The 25842-nt window shown below is 42.2% G+C and overlaps 1 protein-coding gene across 8 annotated transcripts in view; it reads left to right on the forward strand.

Moving 5' to 3' along the window:
* Positions 1-25842, forward strand: part of JAK1 (Janus kinase 1) — a 246024-nt gene that overhangs the window by 96756 nt on the left and 123426 nt on the right. For 2 of the 8 annotated variants that reach the window (NM_001434996.1, NM_214114.2), the window contains 1 exon segment: positions 10975-11229. The exons of 2 other annotated variants lie outside the window; for them this stretch is intronic. The gene's annotated coding sequence lies outside the window, so the exon portion shown is untranslated. 8 annotated transcript variants of the gene reach the window in all.

Below are 25842 nucleotides of genomic sequence, written 5' to 3' on the forward strand. Positions count from 1 at the left end.
TGCATCTGTTAACCCCAAGCTCCCAATCCATCCCACTCCCTCCCCCGCCCTCCCCCTTGGCTACCACAAGTCTGTTCTGCACGTCCATGGTTTTCTTTTCTGTGGAAAGGTTCATTTGAGCCGTATGTTATTCTGGATATATGATATCATATGGTATTTGTCTTTCTCTTTCTGACTTACTTCACTTAGTATGAGAGTCTCTAGTTCCATCCATGTTGCTGCAAATGGCATTATGACGTTCTTTTTTATGGCTGAGTAGTATTCCACTGTGTATATATACCATGTCTTCTTTTTTTTTTTTTTTTTTATTTTCCCACTGTACAGCAAGGGGATCAGGTTATCCTTACATGTATACATTACAATTATATTTTTCCCCCACCCTTTCTTCTGTTGCAACATGAGTATCTAGACAAAGTTCTCAATGCTATTCAGCAGGATCTCCTTGTGAATCTATTCTAAGTTGTGTCTGATAAGCCCAAGCTCCCCATCCCTCCTACTCCCTCCCCCTCCCATCAGGCAGCCACAAGTCTCTTCTCCAAGTCCATGATTTTCTTTTCTGAGGAGATGTTCATTTGTGCTGGATATTAGATTCCAGTTATGAGTGATATCATATGGTATTTGTCTTTGTCTTTCTGGCTCATTTCACTCAGTATGAGATTCTCTCGTTCCATCCATGTTGCTGCAAATGGCATTATGTCATTCTTTTTTATGGCTGAGTAGTATTCCATTGTGTATATATACCACAGCTTCCGAATCCAATCATCTGTCGATGGACATTTGGGTTGTTTCCATGTCCTGGCTATTGTGAATAGTGCTGCAATGAACATGCGGGTGCACGTGTCTGTTTTAAGTAGAGTTTTGTCCGGATAGATGCCCAGGAGTGGGATTGCGGGGTCATATGGAAGTTCTATGTATAGATTTCTAAGGTATCTCCAAATTGTTCTCCATAGTGGCTGTACCAGTTTACATTCCCACCAGCAGTGCAGGAGGGTTCCCTTTTCTCCACAGCCCCTCCAGCACTTGTTATTTGTGGATTTATTAATGATGGCCATTCTGACTGGTGTGAGGTGATATCTCATGGTAGTTTTGATTTGCATTTCTCTTATAATCAGCGATGTTGAGCATTTTTTCATGTGTTTGTTGGCCATCTGTATATCTTCTTTGGAGAAATGTCTATTCAGGTCTTTTGCCCATTTTTCCATTGATTGATTGCTTTTTTTGCTGTTGGGTTGTATAAGTTGTTTATATATTCTAGAGATTAAGCCCTTGTCAGTTGCATCATTTGAAACTGTTTTCTCCCATTCTGTAAGTTGTCTTTCTGTTTTCTTTTGGGTTTCCTTTGCTGTGCAAAAGCTTTTCAGTTTGATGAGGTCCCATGGGTTTATTTTTGCTCTAATTTCTATTGCTTTGGGAGACTGCCCTGAGAAAATATTCATGATGTTGATGTCAGAGAGTGTTTTGCCTATGTTTTCTTCTAGGAGTTTGATGGTGTCCTGTTGTATATTTAAGTCTTTCAGCCATTTTGAGTTTATTTTTGTGCATATACCATGTCTTCTTAATCCATTCATCTGTCAATGGACATTTAGGTTGTTTCCATGTCTTGGCTCTTGTGAATAGTGCTGCAATGAACATGTGGGTGCATGTGTCTTTTTCAAGGAACATTTTGTCCAGATATATGCCCAAGAGTGGGATTGCTGGGGCATATAGTAGTTCCATGTATAGTTTTCTAAGGTATCTCCATATTGTTTTCAGTAGTGGTTGTATCAGCCTACATTCCCACCAACAGTGCAGGAGGGTTCCCTTTTTCCCACATCCCCTCCAGCATTTGTTATTTGTGGACTTACTAATGATGGCCATTCTGACTGGTGTGAGGTGGAACCTCATAGTAGTTTTAATTTGCATTTTTCTAATAATTGGTGATGTTGAGCATTTTTTTGTGTTCTTGTTGGCCATCTGTATATTTTCCTTGGAGAAGTGTCTATTCAGGTCTTTTGCGCATTTTTCCATTGGGTTGTTGGCTCTTTTGCTGTTGAGTTGTATAAGTTGTTTATATATTTTAGAGATTAAGTCCTTGTCAGTTGCATCTTTTGAAATTTTCTCCCATTCTGTAGGTTGTCTTTTTTTTTTTTTTTTTTTTATGGTTTCCTTTGCCTTGCAAAAGCTCGTCAGTTTGATAGGTCCTATTGGTTTATTTTTGCTTTTATTTCTGTTGCCTTGGGAGACTGACCTGAGAAAACATTTGTAAGGTTGTAAGGTTGATGTCAGAGAATGCTTTGCCTATGTTCTCTTTCCAGGAGTTTGATGGTGTCTTATATTTAAGTCTTTAAGCCATTTTGAGTTTATTTGTGTGCATGGTGTAAAGGTGTGTTCTCGTTTCATTGATTTACATGCAGCTGTCCAGTTTTCCCAGCACCACTTGCTGAAAGGACTGTCTTTCTCCTATTTTATATTCTTGCCTCCTTTGTTGAAGATTAATTGACCATAGGTGTCTGGGTTTATTTCTGGGTTCTCTATTCTGTTCCACTGGTCTATATGTCTGTTTTGGTACCAGTACCACACTGTCTTGATGACTGTGGCTTTGTAATATTGCCTGAAGTCTGAGAGAGTTATGCCTCCTGCTTCGTTTTTGTTCATTGGGATTGCTTTGGCAAATCAGAGTCTTTTATGGTTCCATATAAATTTTTGGATTGTTTCTTGTAGTTCTGTGAAAAATGTCATGGGTAATTTGATGGGGTTGTTTATTTTATATGTGATAGTTTGCATCTGTTAACCACTATTCCCAATTTATCTTTCCCCTGACTTCCCCTTTGGTAACCATAAGTTTTTTTTCTATGTCTGTGAATCTTTCTGTTTTGTGAATAAATTCATTTGTACTGTTTTGTAGATTCCACATATAAGTGATATCATGTAGTAGTTGTCTTTCTCTGTCTGACTTACTTCACTAACTGTGATAATCTCTAGAATGGCATTATTTCATTCTTGTTAATGGATGAGTAATATTCCATTTGTGTATATTGATATAGATATACCACATCTTTATCCATTCATCTGTTGATGAACATAAACTAATGTATGCTCCCCAGCTAGTAACTAGCTAAGTGCAATCCATGCATTGTAATATAGTTGGAATAGTGAGTTTGTATATACCGTCTTACCTAATCTTCATAATCATTTATTGAGGCAAATGGGCTGGGTAGTATTATTCCAGTTTTACATGTGAGGAAACTAAGGATTAATTTAGGAACTTGCCTGGGGCACACAGCTAGGATGTGGCAGAGCTTAGCGGAAGTTCAAATTTAGGGCCGTGTTACTCCAAACTCAAATTTATTATGAGGCCACGGGACATTTGGGCCGAGTTGACATCTTACAAGAGTTGAAGTATCTGAGGAAGAAGTACCTCATGTCTTACAGCAGTGGGCTGGGGGAGCTCAAATCAGATCAAGGTTTATCTCAAGCAGTAGTTTGAGGGCAGAGCCAATACTGTATCAGACGCCTTAAGGCATCCAAGTTCTATTCTGGACAGTCTCCCCTCAGTAATTTTCTTTTCTTTCTTTCTTTTTTTTTTTCCCCCTTTTTACTGTCACACCTGCAGCATATAGAAGTTCCCAGGCTAGGGGTTGAATCATGGTTGCAGCTGCCAGCCTACATCGCAGCCATAGCTACTGTGACCTATGCCATGGTTCATGGCAACGCCAGATCCTTAACCCACTGAAGGAGGCCAGGGATCGAACCCACATCCTCACAGATTTTATGTTGAGTTTTTTTTTTTTTTTTTTTTTTTTTTTTGTCTTTTTGCCTTTTCTTGGGCCACTCCCATGGCATATGGAGGTTCCCAGGCTAGGGATCGAATTGGAGCTGTAGCTGCCAGACTACATCACAGCCACAGCAACGCGGGATCCGAGCCATGTCTGCGACCTATACCACAGCTCACGGCAACGCCGGATCATTAACCCACTGAGAAAGGGCAGGGATCGAACCCGCAACCTCATGGTTCCTAGTCGGATTCGTTAACCACTGCGCCATGACGGGAACTCCTTATGTTGAGTTCTTAACCTGCTGAGCCACAGGAGGAACTCCCGTCAGTAATTTTAGTCTGAAAAAGTTTTCAAGTGGTAGTCATAAGCATACATACATGATTCATTTGCTTTCATCTTTTTTTGTTAAATTATACATTTAGCAAATTTCTATCAATCTTTTACTTCATGTTATGCATGATTCCTTCTAAGTAAGAAATTATACACTTTTCTTTTCCTTCTTGTTGCATTTTTTTCCATTTATTCAGTAAATGCTCATTGCGTTTTTACTATAGGCCATGCATTACACTAGGTGCTGGGGATTCTTCAGTGACCGGGACATTCAGGGTCCCTGGATTGTTGATCAAGACACAATATTCAGAATTATGATTCAGAATCCATGCTCTGATATCAGAGTGCTTACGGGTCCTTCTCATTATATTTAATCAGACTTTTTTTCTTTTGAGTCTGTCCTTGTGAGTATTTTCTTTTCTTTTCTTTTTTTTTTTTTTTTTTTGGTCTTTTCTAGGGCCGCATCCACAGCATATGGAGGTTCCCAGGCTAGGGTTGAATCGGAGCTGTAGCCACCAGCCTACACCAGAGCCACAGCAAGGTGGAATCTGAGCTGCATCTGCGAACTACACCACAGCTCACGGCCACGCCAGATCCTGAACCCACTGAGCAAGGCCAGAGGTTGAACCTGCAACCTCATGGTTCTTAGTCAGATTTGTTTCCACTGAGCCACGATGGGAACTCCCATGAGTAAGTATTTTCAAAGGCCTGCTGTCTTCACGGAACCAAGCAATGGGAAAGGATCTCGTTCTTATAAGTGCAATCGTTTCCCCCTCATAGATGGAGCCCAATTCAGTGCATCAGTGACCATATAGAAAAACACCTGTCCAGTTACCATCTGGGTTTAGTTTTGAGGTTAAAGATTTAACATTTAATTTTCCTTTTCCTTTTTTGGGAGATTGGGATGAGGGAGAGAGATTGAAAGTGAACATGTATTGAATATTGCGTTTTTAGTGTAAATTACAGGGTTTTTTTGTTTGTTTGTTTTTTGGCCACACCTGCTGCATATGGAAATTCCTGAGCCAAGGATTAAATCTAAGCTGTAGCTTCAACCTATGCCACAGTTGTGGCAGTGCCGGATATGTTAACCTGCTGCCTAGGGCTGGGGATTGAACCTGTATCTCTGCAGCAAATGAAGCTTAACCCACTGCACCACAGCAGGAACTCCTGTAAATGACAGTCTTGATTGTAAAATAAGAAATAGTACTTTAGACACTTCAGAGCCTCCATTGGAATTTTAGATGGTTTAAGTATTGGATATTTAAAACATTTAGCTGCATAAGACCTAAAGTAATGTAGAATGAATATTTACGCCATTTTCCCTGTTTCTATCCCTTAAATGTGTTTTTTTTCTCTTAGCATGTATCACTATATGACTCATTTCACTCATTTCTGTCTCATTTCACTGCTGTATTTGCAGTACAGAATAGTGCCTGGTACATAGTGTACTCACCAAATATTTGTTGTATTCATTTATCTAACCTAAAAAGAGGGAATGATTTCCTAAAAAAAAATCACAGATGAAATCACAGTGCAAACAGACAGCAAACCAAAAACCCACAACAATTCAACATGCTTGATTACAAGAAAATGGAAAACTTTTACAAGCAGAGTTTTTTAAAAAAGCAAATAGTATACTGGAAAAATATATATCAAAGGTATGATAGGAAAATTATTGCTAGCTTTATTAAAGGTATTTTTATTATAAATCAATGGAAAATACCATGACCCCAATAGTGGACAAAGAACAAAGACAGTATTTCCCCCACCTGCCCCAGCATACATACTGATTAATTAAAAGAAAAATGAAAAACAGAAACTAGTGAGAAAGCCTATGGAAAGTTATTAATCTCTTTAACAATACTCATGGAAATGTAAAATTAAAATGTTACATTTTAAAAACATTAAAGGTGTAAACCATTTAGAATGTTATAATGTCCACTTTTAAACCTAATATTGTGCAAATTTGTTAGGGCAATGTAAGTTTGTGGAAACTTCTCGGAAAGGGACTTACCAATATGAATCTGTGAATCGGGAATCCAAAAATTATACAGCCCATTTGACTCAGTAACCCCATATTTGTGAATCTCTCCTAAGAGAGATTTAAATATTATATATTTATTATTTAGGTTATTTGCATGAAGAAATTCATTACTTATAAAACTTTTGTAGTAATAGGAAATGCTTATAAATTAAGCTTAAGGAAACATTTATAACATTATGTGTACATCATGATTCTATTAACACAGTGACAAAATAACAAGAAAATATATAATTTTATGAACTTGTTTATATTAGAGTTGCAAGATTAGAGGTGATTTTGCTTCTCTTTTTTGGTTTTCAACTTTTTATAATTGAGTTTTATGATGTGTACAATGGTATTTTAGTTTTTTCTCTTTTTTTTTTTTTTGTCTTTTTGCCTTTTCTAGGGCCACACCCACAGCATGTGGAAGTTCCCAGGCTAGGGGTCTAATTGAAGCTGCAGCTGCAGGCCTACGCCACAGGTCACAGCCAGGCCAGATCCTTCATCCACGGAGTGAGGCCAGGGGTTGAACGCTCATCCTCATGGATGGTAGTTGGGTTTGTTATTGCTGAGTCACAACGGGAACTCTGCAAATGCTCTTTAGATGAACATTTATGTGTGAAACCTATGGGATGTATATTTGCTGGCAGGATATTTTTTTTTAAGAGAATTTCCTAATAAGAGGCCTCTACTTCATTACATTTGCTTTCGTTCAATTTAGATGAATATTTGTAGCAGTTTGTAGGTTTCTTGCTACATAGTACATGTCAGAAGGAAACAGCTTTATTCCTCCTTTTACACTGTTCTCTCTCTCTCTCCCTCCTGTATGTTCTCTGTAACTTTTAAAAACTTTTTAAGGACATAAAATTGAATTCCTCATCCAGTTTAGTTGGTGGCATCCTTGGTCAGCTGATTGACTAATTTAGAGATTTGGGAATCATGTGAGATTCCTTCCTCGGCCTCAGAACCCAGATCCGATCAGTCACCACTCACTGTCTAGTCCATCTCTTCAGGTTTTTCACAGCTTCCCAGTTTCCCTTTCTGGTCCACTGCCCACGATATTGGTCTCACCACTCGTAGCCCACAGCTCTACCGTGTTATATGATCAATCTCCTTGCCCTGCAATCCATCGTCCCCATAATCCTTAGACTCATGGTTCTCAAAGAGGATGTTTTTTGTCCTCCAAGGGACATCTGGCATTGTCTAAGGATATTTTGGTTGTTGCAGCTGGACCAGACGGGGACTAAAGAGTAGGGGAGAGTGGAGTTCCCGTTGTGGCGCAGTGGTTAACAAATCTGACTAGGAACCACAGGGTTGAGGTTTCGATCCCTGGCCTTGCTTGTTGGGTTAAGGATCCCACGTTGCTGTGGCTCTGGCGTAGGCTGGTGGCTACAGCTCCAATTCGACCCCTAGCCTGTGAACCTCCATATGCCGCGGGAGCTGCCCTAGAAAAGGCAAAAAGACAAAAAAAAAAAAAAAAAAAAAAAGGAGTAGGGGAGAGTGGAGGAGGAACAGGGGGGTTGCTGCTGGCATCTAGGGATTAGAAGACATGATGTTGCTAAATATCCTACAGCAACGCTACCTTCGCGCCCCCCATAACCATTTTATGGCCCCCAATGTCAGTAGTGCTGAGGTTGAGAAATCCTGCCCTCAAGGGATCCTTTTTTTTTTTTTTTTTTGGTATTTCTAGGGCTGCACCTGCGGCATATGGAGGTTCCCAGGCTAGGGGTCCAATCAGAGCTGTAGCCACCGGCCTACACCAGAGCCACAGCAACGTGGGAACCGAGCCGCGTCTGCAACCTACACCACAGCTCACGGCAATGCTGGATCCTTAACCCACTGAGCAAGGCCAGGAATCGAACCCGCAACTTCATGGTTCCTAGTCGGATTCGTTAACCACTGAGCCACGACGGGAACTCCTCAAGTGATCCTTCTAAAATAAAAACCTGCTTAAATACCTCAAGAAACACACTTTTTCTTTTAGGCAAAAGTTTTCACACAAGACTCCTTTTTTTCTTATTCTCCAGTCACACAGCACATACTTCCTATTTCCTGAATGTGCCACTTTTTCCCTGGCTCCTGTGACTTATCGGCTTCTTTTCTTTTTGATTTCTTCAGGCTAAGCTACATGGTTCTTCTCCTGATTGCTTTTAGAAGAGCATGAATCATCCCGGATTGTTGCCTATCTGTCCCCTCCACTCCACTGTGAGCATCTAGAGATCAGTGAAACTGTGCCCCAGAGGGCCACCAGAAACTGACTGACAAATTCTTGCGCTTGTTTTACAGTTGGCTTAAAAAACCTGTTTCTTGTAGCTTGCCTTCACTGAGTAAGCTTTAATTATTTTGTTGCAAATAAACCATAAGATGTTTGCGGTTGTTTTCCAGGAACTTGGAGGCAGCTGTGTCTAGTTTGAGCTCCTGCTGGCTGAGACTACCAGCTTAAATCTGGGCTTCTGCAAGTGACCAGTAAAAGACCTTTTGACGTCAGAGGGCCAAAACCGCTACCCTCCGATCATGCCAAGTGCCTCAATTTTTTGAACATGCATCCCATGAAGAAGCATGTTTTTGTGCAGAACTTGATTTCGTCACCTTTTCCCTTCCTCCAATCACCTTTCCTCACTCCTAAAACCACCCTGCTTCTTTTGCCCTTAAAGTTCCCCCGCACCGCCCCTTTGGGAGGCCGAAATGAGATTTGTTCTTCCATCTTCTTGCTCTGCTGTCTTGTGAATGAACCCTTTCTCTGTTGCACACCTTGGTGCCTCAACATCTGGCTTGCTGAGCTGCCCACAAATGAACCTGACCTGGTTTGGTAACATCAGGAATTGTTTTTTGTTGGTTGGTTGGTTGGAATCCTCAGGACCCAGTGCAATGCCTGGTATGGGGAATGAATCTGAACTCAATCAATGTCCGCTTTCCTTCACTTCATGAATGCCGCAGAGCAACCAGATTTTTTTTTTTTTTTTTTTTTTTTTTTTGTCTTTTTGTCTTTTCTAGGGCCACACCCACGGCATCTGGAGGTTCCCAGACTAGGGGTCTAATGGGAGCTGTAGCCGCTGGCCTTCACCAGAGCCACAGCAACACGGGATCTGAACCGCCTCTGCGAACTACACCACAGCTCAGGGCAACAATGGATCTTGAAACCAATGAGCGAGGCCAGGGATCGAACCTGCCACCTCATGGTTTCTAGTCGGATTCGTTAACCACTGCGCCACGACAGGAACTCCCAGATTTGTTCATGAGCACAACGGGTTCATGGCAGCTTTTCTGGCTTTCCTTTTTCTGTGCTTTTTGCCTTCCCTGAAATACGATTCTTTCCTGTTTCTCTGTCCACTCATATCATTCCCACCTGTTCTTTTAAGGCCCAGTTTGAGAAAAAGAAAAAAAAGATTTCGATGAATAACCAAGCCTACCATGTGTGTCTGGCCTGCTTTATCTTAGTTCACTTTCAGCATAATCTCTGTGAGGAAGGTATTGTCCCAATTGAACAGGTGAAGAAAATGATGCAAAGAGCCCCGTGTGGCAGGTGAGGCCAGACTTGCACTCAAACACTTACTTACAAGGTAGGCAGCTGGCCCCATCTTGCCACCTGATTCTCTTGTATTCTCTGTTAGCTCTGCTATCCCCTTCTAGAAGGCCACCCTGGAGATTGGGTAGTCTGCCCCTTAGCTCTTATCCGCAAACTGTGAGTTGTTTAGGGTAACACAAGTGGTTAATGGAGGGAGCTAGACCTAAAACCCAGAACTCCAGTCAAATGCTCTTTTCACGCACCTGCACCACCACATGAGCACTTGCTCGGAATGAAGTAAGCTGCAGTAACTCCCATGCCTTCAGGCAGGAATCCTCCTGCAGGGTTAGTGGAATCAGGGCATATGGGGAAGCCTAACTGCGCAGTGAGCTGAGCTGCAGAGGTCTGACCATGCATCTGAATGAATCTGCCTAGGCAGATTCTCATCCAAAGATTTCTGGAGAGAAGGTACTGGAGTATTTTAAGCATGGGAGTGAATGGAACACATGAAATTTTCAAAGCTCACAGTGTAGAATTAACTGGAGACTGGATTAAATACAGAGTGACAATTTAAGAGATGTTTATGCTCTTTCAGATGAGAGATGGTGGCAGCTAGGCTCATGTTGTTGAAACACTTAAGAGAAACAAGTGGACTGGAGACCTATTTAGGAAGTAAAATCATGATTTAGCTGTAGACTGCCTATGGGGTATGAATCCTGGCTGGGGTGTGACGTTGACTAAGAAGACTTAATTTGTTTCCTCATGGATAAAATGAAGATAAAACCCATTTTAAGGGATTTGGTAAAAAAAAAAAACCCGAAAATCGCTAGACCCACATTAAATATCAACAAATGCTTTTATTACTATGTATGAAAAATTTTTTTATTTTGAGACCTTTAAATACAGAATGGGTAGGACCCAAAGTGACTTGTCAACATTGTTAGATTTATTTCTCGTTAAGTTCATGTTAGTCTCGTGCTCCACAAGCTCGGCCTCTCACTCGGTGGGAACAGGGGTCAGAGAACTGTGAGAAATGAATCTCGGCGCACTAACATGTGGTGGAGGGCACTCCAAACTCGGGAGGGGTCCACCTATGGCCACATCCTGACCGTTTCATCTTCTGGGCTCGCAGACCCGTCATCCCTATATGGGTGTTCCTAGGAGACCGTGTTAAAAAGAAGCAAGCGACTGAAGGGCGAGGGCGTGAGCGAAGCCAGGTGGGGGCGGGGCGGGAAGGCAGGAGGCGCTGGCTCCTGGACCGGGGCTGGTGGCTGTGCCACCGCCTCCTCCGCGGTCCCCGCCCCTCTTTCCGGGGCTGCCGCGTGTGACGTCACGAGGAGGCGGGACTGGCCGCGGGGTAGGCGGGGGCGAGCCGCGGGGCGGGGCGGGAGGCGGGTGCGTCGCCTTGCGCAGGCCGCGGCGGCCGCGGAGTAGCGAGCTGCGGCGGACTACCCCGGCCCGTGTCCCAGATCTGATAACGCGCCCCGCGCCCCCTTCTCAGCCCCCGGCGCGTGCACGCCGGGGCCCTGCGGGGCTGGCCACTTAGGGAGCGGGCGGCCGGACCCCGACCGGCGCAGCGACCCGGAGCTCTCCCAGCCCAGGCGCACACGGAAGTGGTGAGTGTCACTGAGTGGAGGTGGAGGAGCCTGCGGCGGCCGCGGGCGACAAGAAGAGGGGCGCGGAGCCCGGCGCTTGCGGGAGACGCGGCCGCGGCTGTCGGGCCTCGCGCGCCGCTCACCCCGGGTCGCTCTGTGAGCGCGGCGCCGGATCCGGGGGCCGGGCCCGGCCCGGCAGGGGTGGGGGCGAGCGGGGGCGGGCGGGGAAGGCGGGGGATTTCCAGCCAAACGGAGCCGTCCGGCGGCGGGGAGGTTAGGGGCCAGGACTACCAGGCCCTAAGGGGAAAGGTTAAGGTTTGCCGCCCCCTCCTCCAGAGCGCACGCCAAGTTTTCATAAACAAGCCTGAAACGCGCTGACATCCTGTTTATACCACCCTGAGATACAGGCGCTGGCTTGAGGTTTGACGTCCCTCGCTGTTGCGCGGTGAACTTGACCGCCAGCCCTTTGGCAGAATTGCCGGGGAGCGGGGGGGGGGGGGGGTGCCGGGAGGAGGATTTTTCAGGCCTCTGGACCGAGGCTCGGGGTCTTAGGCATTTGGCTTCCTTGCCATCTAGGCGAGGGAAAGTTTCTGGGATTTGGGGCCCTATTTGGGGCAGGGGGCGTGTAAGGGACTCAGGAAACGCCCCCTCCCCTTGTTGGTTCCGTTGGGACTCTGGCCCTAGGCATCCAGCGAAAAGTGCGAAAGTCGCACCCTGGGTGTCGCCAGGGAAGAGGAACAGAGCCACTCGGGGAATTGTGAATCCGACTGTAAAGGGACTGGTTAGCCCGAACTGGGGCTGATCTCTGGTTCCTTGGCGAACTCCTCAGACCCCATCCGCGTGCGGTCGCCAAGCATGAAAGGGAGATGTCGCTTTTGCAGGATTAATAAACACCCCTCTCAAGTCACTCCTCTAGGTTCCAGGGATGTGGGCTCCTTAGATGTGTGTTTCCCCTAAAGGAACTTCTTTAAGGGACTAAATAAAGGCTATGATTATTGCCAGGTGTTGGTGCCCATTTTTTTTTTTTTTTTTTTGGTATAATTGTATATTCTCTGAATTCCTGTGTGCCGTGGGGAAAAGGATCCCGTCCTCCGTACCACTTCTCTTTGTACCTGGTTCTGAGCTGTCTTCTGCCTGGTTGGAGATATATATATATTTTTTTTTTTTAAAGAGTCCAGGGTTTTTCTCTCAGTGACAGGAATTTATAGCTGTATAAAATTGTCGTTTTTTTTGGAGGAGGAAAGCATTAAAAGTCTGGCATTGTTAAGGCATGATTATAATGCAGAAACAATTAGCCGTGGTCATGGAATGTTGGCTTTTTTAAATTTTAATTTCCTTTTTAGAAAATTCAGTTACAGGCCTATACCCAGTGGAAAAAAATGTTAAGATGAGCATTTAATATTGATTAAATCTTTGTTCCTCCCTTTCCAAAACTCCATTTTGTGTCGTTTCTGGCTTTTGCTTTGGGTGACTGATGTTTTTCAAGACCAGGGAGTTGTTTTTATTGAAGGATCAATGTGTTCTTTTGTACTTTGTGGTGAAGGTTAATGGAGACTGCGAGGGTACCAGACACTTTGGGTACAATATGCATTGTGATATGGAGAAAATGTCTCCTATGTATAGATCCAGATCACATTTAAAGACGTAAGTGCATCATACCTGTGTCATTGTGGACATTATGAGTAGGAATAATCACAGCCTCTTAACCCTGCGTATCATATTAACTAAGCACTAATGCCGTATCGTTTCTCTAAATAGCTACAAACATGTTTTTTTTAAATACTAGTATTGCAGTGTGACACTCCATAAAAAGCCAGTTTAAATAGCCAGTAAGGCCAGTTTAAATACTTTCTCCATTCCACAATGTATTAATTACTTACTATTATTGGGAAATGATGATAGAGGGTGAAGAAATTATGCATACACAGATAAACTAATTCAGACATTTTCCAAATATAACTACATTTCGATTGGCTGTAATTTAGATTGCCTTAATATCAATTTGGCTAATGCTCTATGTGTACTTGTAATTACCTCTCTGATCAATTGGTACCTACTCTTTACAGATTTAAGGTGTTAAGGGGAATTAGGTTGCATGTTTTCAATTCGGGCATTTGCTAAAAAGCTGGTGAAAGTAAGGAATTTTGAGGGCGGAGTTGCTTTTGTAGGAGAAGAGTCTCAGATTAAATAAGAAATTTAAACTGAGTACTTCTAAATGGGATTGTGAGGTCTGCCAGTCGAGATTCTGGGTTCACAAATACTAGTGGTTTCAACTGCAGACCACAAATTCTAATAATGTTTCAAAGTTTTCACTCAGTTTCTTCTGAGGAGAGGAGAGGAACGCATATATTTGGACAGAAACCCAGCTGAAGAAAGCATTGAGAATGTGTAGGTTTATTTCCGTTTTTATAGGGGGAACACTAAAGTATTACTGCATTAATAAGGTTTATTAACAAAGACCAAAATCTGTTTTCCAACTCTTCTGTTAGGTGTTTTCTCCCCTCTAAACATACATTATTTCATATATTTTTATGATGTACGTACCTTTTCTGTTCTAATGAGATAATATCATACTTATGGAAGATTTATCATCTGAGATATCAGTATTTATTTGAGGAAAATTTTCTTATTCGTTTCCCCATTAAAAAAAAATGTTTTAAGTGGTAAGGGAATTGATTAATTAACTGAATCTTGCTGAGCAAGCAGCATCTGATGATCTGTGAATTATCATCGCCCATTGTTCTGTGGAGCCTTAGCATAGAATCGAGATGCCAGCAAGAATCTTGCAGATTCTTTTAGATCGGTGTTCCTCAGCTGGGCATGGTTTTGCACCCAAGGAGGTATTTGCAGTTTCTGGAGACATTTTTGGTTGTTACAACTTCAGGAGGAGTAGTGGGGGTGGTGGTGAAAGGAGGCAGTGTTACTGGCACCCAGTGGGTAGAAGCCAAGAATGCTGCTCACCATCCTACAATGCCTGGTGCAGCCCCTATAGAAAAGAATTATTTGGCTCAAAATGTTGGTAGTTCTGGTGCTGAGAAATGCTGTTTTGGAATGCCAGGTGGGTAACAAGATTCAGGCTTCTGTCATGGCAAGTTGCTTCACTTCAGGCCCCTATTTTCTTCATCTGTAAAATGGAAATAAAAATATCCACCTTGAAACCAACTATAATGGAAAAAATAAAAATCATTAATTAAAAAAAATATCCACCTTGGCCATCTCACAAAGTCGTTGGGGATAATCAGGTAACTAAGGGATGGAAACTGAAGTGCTAGGAAAATTATAGCTATTGTGAAGATGTGATTTTTTTTTTTTTTTCTTGATTTTGTGTTTTAGGGCCACACCTGCAGCATATGGAGGTTCCCAGGCTAGGGGTCAAATTGGAGCTACAGCTGCTGGCCTACACCACAGCCACAGCAACGCTGGATCTGAGCCGCATCTGCTACCTACCCCACAGCTCATGGCAGTGGAGGATCCTTAGCCCACTGAGCAACGCCAGGGATCAAACCTGCCACCTCATGGTTCCTAGTGGGATTCGTTTCCGCTAAGCTACAACGGGAACTCCAAGACATGATTTTTTTAAATGAGTGAGTTATTACAAATACTGGTAGTCACAGAGGAAGGGGGTTAAGGCAGTATCTTGAGTGCCAGGATTGGATTGTTAGGTGTTATTGAATTCTTTTTGAGGGTAGAGGATTTATTTAATGTAGTTTTATTATTTTTAAAATACAAATTTTTTAGCTCTATAATTTCTCTTTTTGCTGCCCCCATAGCATGTGGAAGTTCCCAGGCCAGGGATCCAACCCATGCTATAGCAGCGACCTGAGCTACTGCAGTGACCATGCTAGATCCTTAACCTGATGGGCCACGTGGGAACTCCTATAATTTCTCTCAACATAAAGGATCATTTTCTCATTGTTAACAAGAGAGACAACTCTTTGTATTAAGGAATATCAAGTTCTTAACCAATTTCTTTTCTCTAAGCCTCATTAATACTAGAAGAAGAGTTAATGATGGAAAAAGCAGCAGCTAGTGTGTAAGGAAGGTGGTATTTGTTTCTCTGCCCTTCGTTTTTTTAAGAGTTATGATGTACAGGCAATTAGGTTGTAGGAGACATTAGAGGAATTGGTTCCTTGTGTTTTTTTTTTCCTTTGCGGGCTAATTTCCAAGCTATGTTCTCGTTGGACATGTTGTTTTCCTCTCTGCTTCTTGCTCTCTCCTGAACTCAGCTAGGTGTGCCACTATTGCTTCCTGTCTCGAAAACCCTACAGTAACCCTACGGGGTTTAAACAGCTGCCATGTTGAAATGACCGGGTTTCTGGGGCAGGAAACTACTTCCTGTGAGTATTCTTTCCTCTGAAGTGCACCAGCTTTTTTGGCCGTTTGAGGCAACAAGAAGGCATAGACCATTAAGTTCATTTCCGTAGTATATTTACTTCTGAGGTTTTATGATCTGTGATTCTTAACAGCTAGCAGTGGGCACACATTTTTTTTTTTTCCTTGGTGTCCTGTGAGTAAATTGCTGAGTCCCGAGGCAAGACCTCTTTGGAAGCAAAATGAACATTTCTTTACGTCTCCTCTAGCCAGAAGACAGAGCTGGTCTTTGTGGAGATATTTTTAATCTGTGGCAACCGGATTTACTTACCAGTAATATTCACTCAGCACTTTGTTCATTCATTTATTCATTCAGTAAATACTTGTGCACCTCTTGCTGTGAGTCTCAGAGAGTGAATAAACCGAACAAAACAGGCAAAAATCCTACTTTTATAGAGTTTACAGTCTAGTGGAAGACCCTTGAGTCTGTTCACAGTTTTTCGGTTGCAGATGATACACGTAAAAATGTAAACCCTATTTTGTGATTATAGAATGTCTTCTCGAAATCTTTATGGCCCTCGTTTAAAGTCCAAGTACTACCAGAGGTATCCCCCACCCCGCCCCGTTACCCCCCTTTTCTTACGTTACAGATTCGTTAACTCATTCTTTTTATATACAAACATCTCTTCATTCTTTGTATGTACAAACACCTACTAAGTTCCTGGCAGATGGATGAGATGGTTTATATGGAAACAGGCCTATTATATGTAGATATAACACAGTGTGGGTCAGAATTAAGAACACTTTGGCCCCTGAAGAGAGCTAAATTCTGTGTGGAGTCCTTGTCCAGTGCTTTTTTGAAGAGGTTTCATTTGAGTTGGTCCTTGAGGAGTGAATAGGAGTTCTTTTGCTTAGAAGTGGGAAGGAATTTTAGGCAGAGATAGAGCAGGAGCAAAAAAAGGTGGGCGGCATGTGCACGATGTTGGTAAGCAACTTGGAGGTGGCCATGGTGACCAGAGCAGACTGCTGGAGGTGGAGCTGGGCATGCAGGATGGGGCACAAGTGTGTGAGCAGTGTGAAGTCGGGGAATGAGTGAATTCCCTGTGTTGAATGAGTGAATCGGGGAGATGGAAAGCCATTCATAGTTTTTGAGCTCAAGAACAACATCATTAGAACATGAAATAGTTGCCATTGTGGCATGGGTTTGATCCCTGACCTTGCTCAGTGGGTTAAGGATCCAGAGTTGCCGTGAGCTGCAGTGCAGGTAGCCCACTCGACTTGAAAATGGCATGGCTGTGGCTGTGGCATAGGCTGGCAGCTGCAGCTCTAATTCGACCCCTAGCCTGGGAACTTCCATTATGCTGCCATTTTGGTGCTAAAAAGCAAAAAAAAAAAAAAAAAAAAAGGAGGGACATGAAACAGCTGTGAAGCACTGACAGTTCTATGAAGGGTTAGCTTCATTTGACTGTTGTGTTACTCTTTCTATGGTCCCTATCACAAAATATTCCGTACTTAATCACCACTTATCAATTGTTCAGAAGACTGCTAGGAAATAGGAAATGCTTAAAGCCGAAACAGATGTTATGAAGTCCACATATACTTTCCTTACAGTGGAGTAAAACTTTGTTCTCCTTTCAGTTTATAAAGGATTTGTTGACAATCTGCCTAATTGGTTTTCAAGTCAATAGGAGATTAAATATTACAAACGTTAAGAGACGGGAGTTGTTAAGAGGGTGAATGCAGGAAGGCACATTCTCTGAGGTAGGCAATGTTAATTTTTATCTTGGAAGTGAATGAGGAGAGGTTTATGAAAAGCAGAGCCATAATTCAAAAAATGAAACAGTCTGGGTGGGGCTGTTTCGCGGAGGGGCAGATGCCATCGTAAGTACCCTAGCGCATCGAAGGTGTCACTCTCAGCACACAGTATGGTAATTGTTATTGGTAATGACCAAGCCATTAAGAAGAGAAGAGGTCAAGTTGTGGAGCATAATGGAAATGAGGTCAGATGGTTCTGGTCTGCAGCAGAAAAGGGCAGCTTTAGGGGCAGGTGGTGAATGGAGGTGGGGGTGGAGTAAGAATCTGCTGTTAGGATAGCAGCAGGACAGGCTCAAAGAAGAGGTTTTCTTCGCGGAAAACCCAGTGAGGAATCTGCTCCATCCACAGAAGGTGCTTTAATTGTTCATGGAAAGTGACGAGTAATCCGAAAGAGGAGGCTGCCTCTGCAGATTGGAAGAAGGGGAGCCGTGCCTGTCTGGGGAGAAGGCTGGAATAGCTGGAGCTCAGTAGTTGGGGGAGACTAAATCAGGTCAACTTAATTAAGCCTCTAGATAGCCTTGTTTACTGATTCACTGTATTTTAGTCTTGTTTTTCATAATCTGTGTTTTTGGAGACTCGGGGGCCAAATTGTTTGATTTGATCCTACCTGTGAGTACGTGGGCAAGTTACACCTGTTTCCTCATCCAAAAGATGAAGATAAGATGGTACTTACCTCTAAGGTTGTTTTGAGGGTTGAGTGACTACGCCTCAAGGTTTTGGAACGGTGCCAGGCATATGTGAGCTAAACACTTGTTAGCGTGCTCACTTTCTCTCATGTTCCCCTCCCCCTTTTTGTGGATTGCTGAATATGCTTTGTGTTAAAAACAGAGCTCAAATTATATTCAGAATGCTTTAAGATGGTAGGGAAGTGCAACCTGCTAAATACAGAACAGAGTAGCCGATACATTCTACATTAGAAAGGCTTAAGTTAGAAATGGAAAAATCTGGAGTTCCTGTCCAGGCGCAGTGGAAATGAATCCGACTAGGAACCTTGAGGTTGCGTGTTCAATCCCTGGCCTTACTCAGTGGGTTAAGGATCTGGCATTGCCATGAGCTGTGGTGTAGGTTGCAGATGCGACTCGGATCTGCTGTGGCTGTGGCTGTGGCTTTGTGTAGGTCGAGGCTATAGCTCCAATTCGACCCTTGGCATGGTAACCTCCATATGCCTTGGGCGCAGCCCAAAAAGACAGAAAAAAAAAAAAAAAAAAAAAAGAAATGGAAAAATCAAAAAAGTTTAAGTGCCTAAAGAAAGCATTTTCTCAAATCTAGAATTTAGTATGTAGATAGCACCGAGGTGATAAATACAGTTTTTTACTCTTATTTTTAAGAAAAAATGAGAAATGAAGGTGCTTTTAATTTAACTATTTTTAAAATTTAATTGTAAATGCCATCTGTGGAATATAATTTGTTAGGAATGTGTAAGACTTTCTGGGAAAGTTGATGTAAATCTGCTGTGTTGCCCTCATTGATTCAGCTTACTTAGCAAGTGGTGAGCTATTGGCAGAGGCACAAGCATACCTGTTAAATAGTGTTTTTAGAGTTGTGTAGAAACTTAAAATCTTATAAGGAGTTACCGGCATGGCTCAGTGGAAGCAAATCTGATTAGCGTCCATGAACCCTCTCTCAGTGGGTTAAGGATCTGGTGTTAATGTGAGCTGTGGTGTAGGTTGCAGATGCAGCTCAGATCCCATGTTGTTGTGGCTGTGGCTACAACTGCAATTCGACCCCTAGCCTGGGAACCTCCTTATTCTGCAGGTGTGGCCCTAAAGAGACAAAAGACAAAAACAACCAAAAACAAATATAAAAGTAAAAAACATACAGCTTCTTGGTTGTACACAGGCAAGAGGCCAGATTTGGCGAGTGAGCCCAGGTTTGTGGACCTCTGCCTTAGCATGTCGTGGTTTCTCCCCCTCAACCACAACCTTAGTGTCATATTCAGGGCTCCTTGTAACAAAATCTCAACTTGTCGGCTTATTCTCCATTTCTCTCCTTCTACACAGTACCAAAACAGGTAATTCATTATTTTTCACTGGCGCCTCAAACATTTCACATATTTTTCTGCCTCCTCCATGGACTTTGCCCAGGCTCATGCTTGCCACCTGTCAACATTCTGTAACTTTCCAGACCCCTTCAGAGGTCCCTGACCCTCTCCCCCAGTCACCAGCGAGAGGCATGTGTGTACAGGGTACTCGAGAGGGTTATCCCTCTTCTAGGGCATCGTGTCCTGCCTTCAGTTCCTTTGTAGACTCCCTCCCCTCTGCAGTGCCAAGGTTCTGGAGCACAGGAACTTACTGTAATATCGCCTTTCACAGAAGGCACATGGGTGTTGATGGAGTAAATGCTAAATCCTCTGTAGATATGTGCCATTTGTAGAGGTTCAGAGTGGGAACATTTTACTAAAAGGAGTTTGCCCAGAGTATATTTGTGATTCTTATACAAAGCGGTCCAGCTTTGTGAGAGATCCTGAAGCATTTTGTAAGACTTTGGTGGGCTTCTTGGTCCTGTCGGTGGCTTATTGGTGATGTTCGTTTTCAGGCATTGATATGTTTCCTTTTATAAAACAGAAAAAGAGAAGGATGGCTCTGTAAATCATAATGTTTCCTTGCCTGAAAGCTCAAGGCCAAGTTGTTGGCGTGTTTTGGGTTGCTGTCCATTTTTCTTACCATCGTCTTCCTGCCTCCGTCTCCTGCCAGGTCACTCGTCACATTAGGTCCTCCCTTCAAAGAATGGTTCTGTTATATGGGTCTTACGTTTTTATATGTGACGCCCCAACTTTTTTTTTTTTTCCTTTTTGTAGAGAAATTTGAATAATAAATATTAGGCCTCTGGTTTATCCCAACCTGAGGTAACACCAAGATGGTAAAAGAGATAAATATCTTGGAAGAAACAGGCAGAAGACTCTAGGGGTAATTTGGGATTCATCCTGTGGGGTTGGTGGAAAGTGAGAAAAGCACTTTCCAGATGTCTTCGTAATCTTTTGGTTAACTTGTGCTTGGGGTGGGTCATGGCTCTGAGTGAGTAGCACATCTTCTCAAAGGGGAGGAGAGAGAGGGAGAGGATGCGACTCAAGGTTAGTAAGCTTTTACTATGTGTCAGCTGTTGGCATGCTTTGCATTTGATGTTTAATCTTTTAATAGCCAGAGTTGGATCTTAATGGCATCATTTTCCAGATGAACAAACCAAACTAATAAATGGCAGAGCCGAAAGTCAAATTTGCAGTATTCTCATTTAAAAAAAAAAAACGAAACGAAAACTTTTCTACTCTTTCCTTGTCCTCCTAGCTTTACAGATATCTAATTGGAAAACTTTTCGTCTCTTAAACAAAAGCCGCCTTTCTCTTGTCTTCTCACTTGTTCCCTCCCCCTTCTTTTTGTTTCTGGCTTGGGTGTATAAACAAGAACCCATGGATGTGTTCCTATCCTGTTTTCTAACCTAATGCTTTTGAAGCAGTTTTAAGCTTTTGGAGAAGTGCCTCTAGCGACCTGTGTTGTATTTGGTATTGTTAGATGCTAAGTAACAAAGAGGATATGAAAGGATTTTTTTTTTTTTTTTTTGACAGAGAGGGGTCGAAATGGGCAGTTGGGTTAATTTAGCTGTGCTAAAGATAATTTGGTACTTTTGACATTTTAAAACCAAACGATTTACTGTTATTTTATATTACCTGGCTATTATATAATATGTCCTGTGATTATTGGTTGGATCTGAGTATGCTAGACCTGTTTTGAAGAAGCATGCTGGACTTGGAACCAGGAGGAGCCAATCTTAAATTTTCCACTGACACTTACTATAGCTCTGTGACTCAGAGCTCATAATTGAGCCTCAGTTTTGCTTAGCTGTAAAATGGATTTAATAGAAACTATCACCAAGGTGGTTTTGTGAAGGTTAAATGAGGTAGAACCTAGGAAATAGCTTCAGACATTGCCTGGGGTTCAACAGCGTTTAATAAATGTTACCCACTCCTAAAACCTAAATGCTGAACATTGCCAGTGCATCTGTAAATGCTTGTGTAATGTCTTATGTGTTAAAGCGGGAACTTTATAGATAGGTATTACTCAAGTTATGAATGTCTTGAAAAAAAATTTTTTTAATGGCTGCTCCTGAGACAAATGGAAGTTCCCAGGCCAGGGATGGAATCTGAGCTGCAGCTGCAGCAGCAACTCTGGCTCCTTTAGCCTACTGTGCTGGGCTGGGGATCAAACCTGAACCTCCTGGGCAGCCTGAGCGCCTGCAGTTGGGTTCCTAACCTGTTGCATCACAGCGGGAACTCCACTGAGTTATGAACTTCTGATGCAGGAAACCCCCTTATGCAAATAGCTGGTTTCCCACTCCTTCAGAAGCATCAGCATAACAGAGTGGTTCAGACTCCCGAATCTGGAACCAGCATCTGTGGGTTTGAACTTCATTTTAATTCATGCTATCCTTTTCTCATGTGTAATACACTTTCATCAGTCCCCTTCCTTATGCATTTCTTGCTTTGATACTTAAAAAATCTGTATTTGTTTTATGTGAAAATCTGAACATCTAATAATGACTGATAAAGCCATCTGTGTGTTAAGGATACTTTTATTCATATAATCTCAAGTAAATGAAAAAAAATACTGTTTATTGACAGCTTATTCTGCACCAGTCATTCAGTTTAGTAAGCTGGGGCTTAGAGTGGTTGAATAACATGTTTAAAAGCACCCTGCTTTTAGGTGGGGAACCTGTGTTTGAGGGAGACCAAGACTACCTGCCCTTGGTCTCAAAATCCCAGAGCTCCTCCTCCACCCCATCTGCGCCCCTTTTTAACCTGCTGGGGCTTTCCCTCAAACTCCAGCTTTCAATATGACAGGATCACTCATGGTTCTCTTTGGCCGCAGTGATGTTTTCTGCTCTTTTGGCAGGGCAGCTGTGTATAGTGTTTCAGATGCTTTGTGTTAAATTGGTTTTTTGTGTGTTGGCTCAGAAACCTAACCACATTTATAGGAGTTGTGTACTCGAGGCAAATGTGCTCCAAATTTCAACCAACCAACTGGGAATGAATTTTTAAGAAGGTTTATAAACGAGAGGCATGCTTATGTGTCATGCCTGAACCAGGCACGTTCTGGAATGGTATACACGTTATTGCACTGATTTGCTTAGTTGTCTGTCCTCATCTGCGGTTGACCTGTGTATCACCAGCCACTGCCATTGTGTTTGTCACATAGTAGGAACCCTGTGTGGAGACCTATTTAGTCCTCTTTAAAAATCAATGTTTTTTATACTTTTCTCTAGCTTGATATATTTCAGTAAAGAAAAATCAATAGAATGTCAGGCAACATTGAGAGAGGAATATTGCCATGCAGTTCCCAATCAGATGAAAATACTGCTTATGCCAGGGCAAAGTGAGACATTTAAAGGTACTTGGGAGCCAGACACTTAAGAGAATATTGCTTCGATTATTGGGAAGCAAGGAAAGCAGTCAAACGAGTTCTTTCTTGGCTTGGAGTCTTGTTTGCTCTTCTCGGGTTAGAACCAATAGAGCTAATGGTTTTTAGAGATCCTGGAGACAGGTCTGCTATGAAATGCCAGCATATTTAGTTCTAAGTTTATAGACATTTTCTAGTAAGTGCTGTTCAAGGATTTGTAGCTACACGATGGCCATTACATCTTATAATAACTTTAAGAGTTTGAAGAAAAAAAGCAAAACCACCCAGGGACATTTCCTTCCCCAATTTTACAACAGAGAAAACTAAGAATCAGAGCACTTAGATGACTTGCCCAAGACCTCTGTGGACCCCTCCTGTACTGTTGTTTTAATATAGCATCAGGCTCGATTTGTGATCGAGTCAGAATGATACAGAAGGGGGTCACATATAGAGCTCAGGTCACTAAATATATACCCATTTGTTCAAATAGTTCCAGGAAGTCTAAGATGTATTTGTGGGTAGGAGTTTTAGAGATTATCTGAGAGAAATTACGTTGGGTCCAGCCACTACTTTGGACATTATGAAGGTCAGTTTCTTGTGGGAGGAGAGGTAAAAACTGTTGTTTTTAGCCCTTGCCACACTGGAAGTTGCAAAGGATAGAAGGGGCCAAGTCACTCTTGCTTATCCTTCTAGTCCTGGTCAGCCTCATGCCTGCTGTTGTGCAGTAATAAAATACTATCGATCGCATGAATGCCAGTCAGGAGAAGCTAACTATGGATTAATCTTATGGAAAGCCTGTTTGATTGTTTGGCATTTTTTATGTTGTTTCTTTTATCAAGAGAAAAGTCACTTTACAAAGCACCCGTAATCTAATTAGACCTTAACGGAGGAAACCTTATATTAAGAACAGCAAAAACAAAACGTTGAGAGGTCATTATAGATAAAAAGGTGCTCTCCTGTATAACTTCCATCGTATCCTTAAGGCAACTGAGATTCAGAGGGCTGAAACAATTGCTTTTGAGTTAGCCCCAAGCTGTGCATTTACCTGCTGTGCTCAGGGGCCTCACTGCTCTTGTCTGGTTTTGGGGAACATCACAGCCTGTGATGCCTCCCCTGCTACAGTCGGCTCAAGTCCAGCTGCTCCTGGGCCCTTGTGCTGCCCCAGGGTTCCACACAGCCTCCCAGAAGCTTGGTCTTTAGACCCACTGCCTCTGGTCCTGGCCAAGGCCCTGTCCTCATACCTGAGTGAGAATGACCTGGCCTTGTGCTGTTCTTGCATATTCTCACTGTGGGAACAGAGACTGGGAAGTAATTCATTCGAACTATTTATGGCTGAAGCAGGGTGCCTTAAAGCACAAGGTCTGACTTGGGCCTCGGAGGAGAGAAAAGTTTTTATTTCTTCTTTTCTTTTTACCTTTTTCTTTAGTAATTAAAAAGTTTCAAGCTGTGAATTCACAATAACTAACTTTTTTGTATAAGAAAGATACATATTTTATGGGATCTTCATTGATCTGTATTTTGTTTCATTTATTTCTATAGATATTAGACCTTGCAGTTTTAGTTGCTCCTCTAAAAAGTTATTTGAATTAATTTTAGATAATTTATTTAATCTATGTTCAAAAAGTAGTTACAGTTTCATGTAGAAAATGGTTAGCCATTCTTGCATTGACTTTCAGAGTGTCAGGATATAAATCTAATATTGGCTTTTCCTCAGCAGTCATTTGAAATTTGCTATAGCTACTAAATTCTTTACAAATTTCTTCAGCATTTTAAAGAAGTTAAATAATGTGTTTGCATTTTATAAAAATCAGAATAAATAATTCTAAGATGTCACTCAGATGAATATTTTTGTTAATATTAGTGTTTATTTTTCAGACTTTGTGTCATGCAGATATGGACCTATGAGTTGAAAACATTTTTCCAAGGAGATCATAGAGTGTAGTAGTGTAATCTCATTTTTTCACCAAGTGACTTCCACAATTTTACCCCAATGATGTAATAACTTTTGGTTAGGTTGAAAACTTTTTATGGTACGTGGTATGGATGAATGAAAGTTTATTTACCTAGTGCTCTAATATGTTACATATATATTGTTTTGCCCACTGTAAGTAATCTTGTTATAAACATCTTTTTTTTTTTTTTTTTGCCTTTTATGGCCATATCCGCAGCATATGGAGGTTCCCAGGCCAGGGGTCGAATCGGAGCTACAGCTGCCAGCCTGTGCTACAGCAACTTGGGATCCAAGCCTTGTCAGCGACCTACACCACAGCTCATGGCTACGCTGGAGCCTTAACCCACTGAGCGAGGCCAGGGATGGAACCCGCAACCTCATGGTTACTAGTTGGATTTGTTTCCACTGTGCTACATCGGGAACTCCTGTTATAAACATCTTTGTGTCTCCTTTTTGTGTGTGTATGCACGTGCTTCTCTGATTATTTCCACTAGGTGATTGTAAATGGTATTGTAATCTGAAAGTTTTTCACATTTAAAAATTTTGGATATTATTTATGCCATAATTTAAAAAGCACACACTGTACTTCAATGGAAATATCAAAAATCTACCCAGTGTTTTTTTTTAGGAGAGTAAGTTCTGTTGGCTTTTTGGCAAATGTTTGTCCTGGGAACAGTGGGATGCCCAAGCAGCGTTTCTAATGGTTAGATTTTCCACGGAGCACCGTAAACGTTCCGGGCTGCCAGATTCAAAGATTTGCTCTAGAAGTATGAGATGGGAGCCACCTTAAATAGCTGGAAGGTAATCCTGTGGCAGAGATAGGCTTTGTCATTTTGTGTCTACCAGGTGTTGCAGTGAACCTGTAAAACCCTTCCAAGTAAAGTCTTTTTTTTTTGCCCTTATGATTAAAATGCTGGCTGCTAATCTTTCATGATAAAGAGAGAAGCCCAAGGCGGTTTCAGATGATGGATCTTTTCCTGATTAGTGGCAATGAAGATTTCACATGGATAGTATTTCCAGTGTTGCGAGGGTATTTTATTGGTCAGGTCTGCTTAAGTGAAATGAACAAGGCTAATTTATCTTTGCAAAGACTTGTGACAACAAGTTCTTAACTACACTCCCTGGGGAGTGCAGTTCACTTTTAAGATTGTGCTTTAGGAGTTCCCGTCG

Source organism: Sus scrofa, chromosome 6, assembly GCF_054392235.1.
Source record: "Sus scrofa isolate SSC_HxYL_T2T_F1_AM1 chromosome 6, Sscrofa_HxYL_maternal_Yorkshire_Landrace_v2.0, whole genome shotgun sequence".
Taxonomy (NCBI): Eukaryota; Metazoa; Chordata; class Mammalia; order Artiodactyla; family Suidae; genus Sus; species Sus scrofa.